Source organism: Lepus europaeus, chromosome 13 (assembly GCF_033115175.1).
Source record: "Lepus europaeus isolate LE1 chromosome 13, mLepTim1.pri, whole genome shotgun sequence".
Lineage (NCBI taxonomy): Eukaryota > Metazoa > Chordata > Mammalia > Lagomorpha > Leporidae > Lepus > Lepus europaeus.
This window is the reverse complement of record NC_084839.1, coordinates 31,265,268-31,275,660: the sequence shown is the minus strand read 5'-3', so window position 1 is coordinate 31,275,660 and position 10,393 is coordinate 31,265,268.

Sequence of the window (10,393 nt, the reverse complement as noted above, 5' to 3'; positions counted from 1 at the left end):
AATAGCTACAAAAACAATCAAATACCTTGGAATAAACTTAACCAAGGACATTAAAGATCTCTACGATGAAAATTACAAAACCTTAGGGAAAGAAGTAGAAGAGGATACCAAAAAATGGAGAAATCTTCCATGTTCAAGGATTGAAAGAATCACAATCATGAAAATGTCCATTCTCCCAAATGCAATTTACAGATTCAATGCAATACCAATCAAAATACCAAATACATTCTTCTCAGTTCTGGAAAAATTGATTCTGAAGTTCATATGGAGACACAGGAGACCTCAAATAGCTAAAGCTATCTTGGACAAAAAAAAAAAACAAAGCTGGAGGCATCAAAATACCAGATTTCAGGACATACTACAGGGCAGTAGGTATCAAAACAGCATGGTACTGGTACAGAAACAGATGGATAGACCAATGGAACAGAATAGAAACACCAGAAATCAATCCAAACATCTACAGCCAACTCATATTTAACCAAGGATCCAAAAGCAATCCCTGGAGTAAGGACAGTCTATTCAATAAATGGTGCTGGGAAAACTGGATTTCCATGTGCAGAATCATGAAGCAAGATCCCTAACTTTCACCTTACACAAAAATTCACTCAACATGGATTAAAGACTTAAATCTATGACCTGACACCATCAAATTATTAGAGAGCATTGGAGAAACCCTGCAAGATATAGGTACAGGCAGACTTCTTGGAAAAGACCCCAGGAGCACAGGCAGTCAAAACCAAAATTAACATTTGGGATTGCAGCAGATTGAGAAGTTTCTGTACTACAAAAGAAACAGGAAAGTGAACAGGAAACCGACAGAATGGAAAAAATATTTGCAAACTATGCAACAGATGAAGGGTTGATAACCAGAATCTACAAAGAAATCAAGAAACTGCACAACATCAAAACAAATAACCCACTGAAGAGATGGGCCAAAGAACTAAACAGACATCTTTCCAAAGAGGAAATTCAAATGGCCAACAGACACATGAAAAAATGTTTAAGATCACTGGCAATCAGAGAAATGCAAATCAAAACCACAATGAGGTTTCACCACACCCCGGTGAGAATGGCTCACATTCAGAAATCTACCAACAATAGATGCTGCAGAGGATGTGGGGAAAAAGGGACACTAACCCACTGTTGGTGGGAATGCAAACTGGTTAAGCCACTATGGGAGTCTGTCTGGAGATTCCTGAGAAACCTGAATATAACCCTACCATTCAACCCAGCCATCCCACTGCTTAGAATTTACTCAAAGGAAATTAAATTGGCAAACAAAAAGCCATCTGCACATGAATGTTTATTGCAGCTCAATTCACAATAGCTAAGACCTGGAACCAACCCAAATGCCCATCAACATTAGACTGGATAAAGAAATTATAAAGAAATTATAGTACTCTGTGGAATACTATACAGCAGTCAAAAACAATGAAATCTAGTCATTTACAACAAGATGGAGGAATCTGGAAAACATCATGCTGAGTGAATTAAGCCAGTCCCAAAGAGACAAATATCATTTGTTTTCCCTGATCGGTGACAAATAACTGAGCACCAAAGGGGAAACCCGTGGAAGTGAAATGGACACTATGAGAAAGCAGTGACGTGATCAGCTCTTGTCCTGACTGTTGTTGTACAATGTAATACTTTATCCATTTTATTATTTTTTTGTTCTAGTACTAGTGGTTGAACTCTGTAATTAACACACAATTATTCTTAGGTGTTTAAATTTTAACTGAAAGGTGATCCCTGTTAAATTTAAGAATGAGAAAAAGCGAGGGAGGAGATGTACAATTGGGGACATGCTTAATCGGACTTGCCCCAAATGATGGAGTTAAAACGTGCCAGGGGATTCCAATAAAATCCCATCCAGGCGGCATGTACCAATGCCATCTCACTAGTCCATGTGATCAATTTCAGTTCATAATTGATCACACTGATAGGTCTAAGAGTCAAAGGGATCACACAAACAAGACTAATGTCTGCGGATACTAACTGATAAAACCAAAAAGGGAGAGAAGGATCCAACATGGGAAGGGGGAGACACAGCAGACTCATAGAATGGCAGATGTCCTAATTAGCACTCTGGCCTCAGAATCAGCCTTTAAGGCATTCGGGTCTGGCTGAAGAGCCTATGAGAGTATTTTAGGCATGGAAAGCCAAGACACTCTGGAAAAAAAAAAAGAAGAAGAAGACCTAAATGAAAGATCTCTGTGAGTGAGATACCAGTGGAAAGAACGGGGCCATCAAAGTAGGAGGTACCTTTCTCCGAAGGGAGGAGAGAACTTCCACTTTGACTATGACCCTGTCAGAATAAGATCAAAGTCGGCGAACCCTAAAGGCTTCCATAGCCTTGGCAACTCATGACTCTAGAGCCTAGGGAGATTACTGACGCCATAAACAAGAATGTTAAATTGTTAAATCAACATCAAGAGTCACTGTGTACTTACGTCCCATGTGGGATCTGTCCTTAATGTTTGTCCAATGTGAAGTAATGCTGTAACTAATACTGAAACAGTATTTTTACACTTTGTGTTTTTGTGTGGGTGTAAACTGATGAAATCTTTACTTAGTATATACTGAATCAATCTCCTGTATATAAAGATAATTGAAAATGAAAAAAAAAAACCCTTGGTATTAAATTGGCAATTACATAGAAAATTAATCATTTTTTTAAAAAAATCATGTAGGATCTCTGTCCTTAATGTGCTGTACACTGTGATTTAATGCTATAACTAGTACTCCAACAATATTTTTCACTTTGTGTTGCTATGTGAGGGCAAACTATTGAAATCTTAACTTTATATATACTAAATGATTTTCTGTATATAAAGAGAATTGAAAATGAATCTTGATGGGAATGGAAGGGGAGAGATAGCAGGAAAGGGGAGGGTGGGAGGGAAGTTATGGGGGGTGGGGGAAGCCATTGTAATTCATAAGCTGTACTTTGGAAATTTATATTAAATAAAAGCTTTAAAAAATGTCAATAACCTACCTTCAAAAAAGTGTCAATAACCTTCATTATTCATGTTTTAAAATATTCTGCACAAAATAAATATCTTAACATATTTAAAAGATATCAAAGGAAAATAAAATTTAAGGAACTTCTGAAGGTAAATGATGAAAAAATAGGGAGGATTCAAAAATATATACACAGCTTTCAAACAGGCATGTCTGGAAGTGTAATGATTCAAATGTCAGAATTAAGTCATGCATGTGAGTGTTGAGGAGTCACAGTAAATTTTGCTGATATTAACAAATGACTATTAAAACACTGAAAGTGTATCAATGGTTTTTCTTTGGCCATCTTCACTGACATATAGTCTACAGAGGGGTTATAGAATATAGATTAGTGACTGGCATTGATATCTTCTTTTGCAATATAGTTCACAGCTTTATAAGACTGGACATTTAGGACCATTCTTTGCATTCTATTAAAATAAGACATCAGTGAAATCCATGGACATATTTTACATGTGTGAAAGATAACTATAGGGAAGGCTAGTAAAGAAAGAGTTGGCAAGAAAATGTCTTGAAACCTGATACGTAAAAAAATTTGGGGTGAGGTTGCTGACCTAGGTTCAAGGTGAGCATTACTAAAGAAAGCCCCCTGCAAGGGACACCACTGAGTTGAAAAAGATATCACTGAATTCTCAGAGTCATATGGAAATTGATTCCTGTCTAGTTCTGATGAGAAAGAAGCTCCCAGAGCCTCCTTTCAGGACCTGTGCCCAGAAGTACCTCCAGATTTTCTTTGTAGGAATGTGATCTTTAAGATATTTGTTCTGGCCGGCGCCGTGGCTCACTAGGCTAATCCTCCGCCTTGCGGCGCCGGCACACCGGGTTCTAGTCCCGGTCGGGGCACCGATCCTGTCCCGGTTGCCCCTCTTCCAGGCCAGCTCTCTGCTGTGGCCAGGGAGTGCAGTGGAGGATGGCCCAAGTGCTTGGGCCCTGCACCCGCATGGGAGACCAGGAGAAGCACCTGGCTCCTGCCATCGGATCAGCGCGGTGCGCCGGCCGCAGCGCGCTACCGCGGCGGCCATTGGAGGGTGAACCAACGGCAAAAGGAAGACCTTTCTCTCTGTCTCTCTCTCACTGTCCACTCTGCCTGTCAAAAATTAAAAAAAAAAAAAAAAAAAAGATATTTGTTCTGAAATTTGTTTTGCTTAGAAAAATAACACATTCTTATTTCATATGTTGTATATTTGTGTTGGCATCAAATTGCTTTTTTATAGCAAACAGCCAGTTTTTCCTCTTGGATTGCAGATTAACTTTTGTGAGTCAACTGATGAGTTTGCTAGAGACTGTTTTTTCAACTTGGCTCTACCATTTTTTCTCTTTCTCTGCCAATTGATCATCTAGCCTGCCCAGAGAAAGAATTTTACTGTCTGTCCCTGTGCCTACAGTTGCCATTGACTTCTTAGCAGAAACTGAATGTAACAGAAGTTTGAAATCCTTCCTATGCCATTTGTGTTGATGCACATCTCCCCCAGCTGTAACCTAATATGAAGGAGGAAGGATAGGGGAAGATCAGACATTGCACAGAATTCATGGTCATAAATATCTACACCTAAAACAGAGAAAGGGTAAACTGAGCATACACAAGAAGACTGAACTGACAAAATGGCTAACATTATTCCATTCCAGGAAATAGAATCTTAAACTTTCCTTGATTTACCTTGGCTGTACTCTTAAGCAGATTAAAAGGGGGGCTTACATTTGAAATTCTACTTACATAGTTACTTAACATCTCCACAATTATTTTCTCTTAGTTCTCATTTTGTAAATTAGAATATTGTTTTTCATACATCAACAAATAGCTTTATTATCAACACATATAACCTCAGTGAAAATATTCTCCATCCATTCCCCTACTACCTGCCTCTATATTTGCAACAGTAATAAACTTTCTCTAATATTCACTTGGGACTATTAATTTTAAGAGGCCTACTATTTTAAATTATAAGTAAATTTCATGACCTACTACATTGTTAAAAGATATACTGCCTCTAAGTTCTATGCTTATTTTAGCCATTGTTTCCTCCCAATAATATTAATTAAATGTTCTCAAGACTTAGTAAAAACATTATATTTATTTTGTTTAGACTTATTTTTCCCAATTTCAATAACGGACTTCAGGAAGATAAGTTGTATTTATGCCAGAAAAAGCCTGAGCACAGATACATAAAGGCAGTTTTTTGTTATGATTCTAAATAGGTTATTATCATACAGTAAGACAAGTAGAGTTCTTTACAGGATGTAACTGTGTTCCTGTAGAAGGAATACTCCCTAGAGGAAATGCCACTTCTTCCAGCTCCCTAATGTCTCCATTGGCAGACACATTTCAATATAAGTGACACAGAAAAATCCATAATTGAAAGTGGAAACTCAGCGAAGTTTTGAAATCTGGGTTTGCTCCAAAATCTAAGACAGGTCCACTGAGTGGCTTTTTTCATGGACAATTTGTCTATTTTTTAGAAACAGCAAACTGATGGCCAAAAAAAGCCAAAATTATGATCTGAAATGACATAGATTTGGCAAAATGCAATCGGCAACTTTATTTTCCCTGCATCCCCCAACATATTGAGGATGATATAAAATGGGAGTCAATAAGTACTTATTGGAGTGGAGTTTTTCTTCCCAGCTGCCTCTGCACTCAACCCTTGAGCTAAGGCAGGAGATCAAAAACAAAGCTATGAATAAAATAACAACAATTAAGAAAATGATAAAACTTCCTAAATTCATATTCTGTCCCTGGTAAGACTGTCATTTAAGTGTTCAAACAGTTGTGCCCTTATTCAGTTACCAGATGATAAAAAGTAAATTTGTTAATGTAAACCATTTTTTTTTTACTATTTTTGACAGGCAGAGTGGACAGTAGAGAGAGAGAGACAGAGAGAAAGGTCTTCCTTTTTGCTGTTGGTTCACCCTCCAATGGCTGCCACGGTAGGCGCGCTGCGGCCGGTACACCGCGCTGATCCGATGGCAGGAGCCAGGTGCTTTTCCTGGTCTCCCATGGGATGCAGGGCCCAAGCACTTGGGCCATCCTCCACTGCACTCCCTGGCCACAGCAGAGAGCTGGCCTGGAAGAGGGGCAACCGGGACAGGATCGGTGCCCCAACCGGGACTAGAACCCGGTGTGCCGGCGCCGCAAGGCGGAGGATTAGCCTACTGAGCCGCGGTGCCGGCCAATGGAAACCATTTCATCAGAAATCCAACTGAGGGCATATCACAGGTGAGGTGGATGACTCTCTTCCTGTGTCCTTATCTCTTTAAACCTGTCTATTCTGGCTAACTGTAATAGATTGAATTATTTCACACTATAATATTAATGAGTAGTAGTAATGTAACAACAGTAGTAATGTGTCAAAATTCATTAAACACCTAAGTGTTTAAATAAAATAGGTACTGTTCATTTTATACATTATCACATTTAATACTCATAACAATCTTTTGATGTTGATACTATTTATAATTCTATTCTTGAGAGTGTTTATTAAATCGCCTCAAGTCGTATAGCTAATAAGAGCTGTAACAGAAACTCAAGCCCAAACTGATTACAAAGCACACTCTCAACCATTGCACTAAACTACAGCAATATTTATGTATTCCAATACACTCAACTCTCACGCAGAGGCTGGATAATTTGCCCCTCACTTTAGGTATAACAGCAAATTACTGAATTCAGGTTTCCTTCCCTGAGTAGAAGAGCAGACAATCCTGGATTGTTTTCATGGGGGCTCCAGTAGTTCTGCAAGTGTCTCCATAGTAGAGGTAGACAGGCTTCTAAAGAACTACTAAAGCAGAAGCCCCATGCACACAAATCAGCATCAGGCAGCTGAATTCTCCTACTTGAATGATTCCCATCACATAGGAAACAAATGATCTAAAATTCTGGATTCAGGTAGGAGGACTCAATGACTTGCCTGAAGTTCACTGAAGCTTGTGGATTAAGTAAAGGGTTGAGAGAAAGCACTACAGAAAGAAACAAATACATGGACCTAAAAATGAGCATCACTGCAGGAACAGAGAACACATTCTCTAGCCTTCACAGCCAAAAAATTCCTGGCAAACAAATTAACTTCTTTATTATTCCAATCAAGTGGCAGTAAATGGATAGCTATCTATCTCTTGCCAAAATGTCAATCGTGCTCTAGCACTGAGAGATAACACCCTGTCCCAAACTACACAGCTATTTCAGCTGTCTCAAAATAAATTATGTACATTAAGCTATTATTGTGAAACAAATGACCACAGTTTTCAGTGCGGCAAATCTAAAAACCCATAGAAGAAAACCATTGTGTTCCCTAGGTAGAAAAACCATTACCTTTGCTGTCAGCATTTGGAACATGCACCAGCTTGTTTTAAAAATAGTTAAGATTCCTGAGTTGCCAATTTCCAATTTCATTCCTTTGTGGTCTGAGAAGCTGCATGGTATGATTCTAATTATTTTGAATTTGCTGAGACTTGCTTTATGGCCTAGTATGTGGTCAATCCTAGAGAGGGTTCCATGTACTGCTGAGAAGAATGTAAAGTCCTTAGGTGTAGGATGAAATGTTCTGTAGATATCTGTTAGATCCATTTGGGCTATAGTGTCATTTAAATCTACTGTCTCCTTGTTGATCTTCTGTCCTGTTGATCTGTCTATCTCTGAGAGTGGAGTATTGAAGTCCCCCAGTACTATTGTATTGGTGTCTAAGTCTCCCTTTAAGTCCCTTAACAAGTCATTTAAAGAAGGCAGTGCCCTGTAATTAGGTGCATATACGTTGATAATCATTATATCTTCCTGTTGAATGGATCCCTTAATCATTATATAGTGCCCCTCTTTGTCTCTCCTGACAGTTTTTGTGGTAAAGTTTATGTTGTCCGATATTAAGATGGCTACGCCTGCTCTCTTTTCATTTCTGTTGGCGTGGTATATCTTTTTCCAGCCTTTCACTCTCAGCCTGTATGGATCATTGTTGGATAGATGGGTTCTTGTAAGCAGCAAAAGGATGGGTTTTGTTCCTTAACCCAATCAGCCAATCGGTGTCTTTTAACTGGACAGTTCAAGCCATTAACATTCAATGTGACTATTGAGAAGGAGTAACTTTGCCCTGCCATTTGCCAAAGATATTTTCTAATATATGGTTTGAGATTCCTGTGATCTTTTGGTGTGAGGTTTCCTACCTTTACCTTCTTTCATATTGGTGACCGTGTTTCTGTGTTTCTGTGTGTAACACATCTTTAAGCATCTTTTGCAGGGCTGGACGAGTGGTGACAAATTCTTTCAATTTCTGTTTGCTGTGAAAGGTCTTTATTTCACCTTCATTCATAAATGAGAGCTTTGCAGGATATAATATTCTGGGCTGGCAGTTTTTCTCTCTTAGTACCTGGGCTATGTCTCGCCATTCTCTCCTAGCTTGTAGGGTTTCTGAAGAGAAGTCAGCTGTGAGTCTAATTGGAGATCCTCTGAGAGTAATCTGATGTTTCTCTCTTGCACATTTTAGGATCTTTTCTTTGTGTTTCACTGTGGTGAGTTTGATTACGACGTGTCGTGGTGAGGATCTCTTTTGGTCATGTTTATTAGGGGTTCTATGAGCTTCCTGTATTAGGATGTCTCTGTCTTTCTCCAAACCTGGGAAACTTTCTGCTAGTATCTCACTAAAAAGGCCTTCTAATCCTTTCTCTCTCTCCATGCCTTCAGGTACTCCTAGAATCCGAATGTTGGGTTTTTTAAGAGTATACTGTAGATTCCTGACAGTATTTTTTAGAATTCTGATTTCTTCTTCTTTTCTTTGATTTTATTGTTTCCTTTCCTGTTCTCTGTCTTCTAAGTCTGATATTCTCTCTTCTGCTTCACCCATTCTGTTTTTAAGGCTCTCTAATGTGTTTGTCATTTGATCTATTGAATTCTTCTTTTCATTATGATTTCTCATCACTATCACCATTTCTTGTTCCACTAGTTGTTTCATTTCAATTTGATTCCTCCTTAATATTTCATTTTCACGAGAGAGATTTTCTATCTTGTCCATGAAGGATTTCTGTAGTTCAAGAATTTGTTTTTGAGAACTTCTTAATGTTCTTATCAGTTTTTTGAGATCCACTTCTTGCATTTCTTCAATCTCCTCATCTTCATAATCTTGAATTGGGGTGTCTTTTTCATTTGGGGGTGTCATAGTGTCTTCCTTGTTCTTGTTACCTCGGTTTTTGCGTTTGTTGTTTGGCATGTTGGAGATATTTGGTTTCTTCACTGTGGTGTTTTTTCTTGTTACACTATGGCTCTATATTAAGTGGACTGTCAGCTTTCAGTGGTGCCTTAGAGGCTTGAGATGAGTGTGGACTGAGAGCTGTGTTTGGTTCCTCAGGGCTGAGGGTGTGTCAAAGATGACACTCCCAGGTTAGGTGTGGTAAATCTCTCTCTTTTTTGATTAAAAAGGGAAGTAATTCCACACAGCTGAATGTAATTGGAGGTAGTTAGCAGGCAAATAATATACCCACAGGAGCCGGAGATTGGAAGCTCTTTCCCAAGGACCACACAGGGAATCTGTGCTGCCCTCAGTGTGGGCTCCAATTCTCCTGCAATCTCCCACTGGGTTGCCAAGTTAGATGCTAATCTCCTATTATTTCACCCCTCCCCCCAGAGTCAGGTTTTTCTGCTAGGCTCAGGGCTGGTGCAGACCTGAGGTCGCCCTGCTTATGACGTATGTCCAAAATGGCACCTGCTCTGTCTTGCTCGCCTTTGAGAGGTGAGCGGAGAGAGAGAAACTTGTGTCCGTATCGGTCGCTTTTTTTTATTTTTTTCCTCTCTCTCTTCTAGTTAGCCTGGTGAACTTTTCCCCATGAAGTTTCAAGCCTCGTTCCCTCTAGCCTCCTCTTTCCGTTTGCCCGCTGGTGTCTCGGGCTATTGTGGTTCGGCTCACCTCGTGTTCCAGCGCTGGTGCGTTGAGTCTGCTGCTGGTGTCCCGAACTTGGGCTCCCACGCTCTCCACGCAGGTACACTGTGAATCTCTAGTTCCGGAAGAGTTTCCTATGCTGTTTAATCCCCTACTCTTCCTTGACCCTGCAGTATCTCCACTTATATTAACCTGTCTCTCTCTCCGGACTAATAGTGTGCTCCCTGCCTATTCCGCCATCTTGGCAACTCAGGAATCCCTAGAGCACGTGCAAACACATGGAGATTGAACAACATGCTCCTGAATGAACAATGGGTCATAGAAGAAATTAGAGAGAAATCAAAAATTTTCTGGAAGTAAATGAGGATAACAGCACAACATACCAAAACCTATGGGATACAACAAAAGCAGTGTTAAGAGGAAAGTTTATATCAATAGGTGCCTACATCAAGAAATTGGAAAGGCACCAAATAGATGAGCTTTCAAGTCATCTCAAGGATCTAGAAAATCTGCAGCAA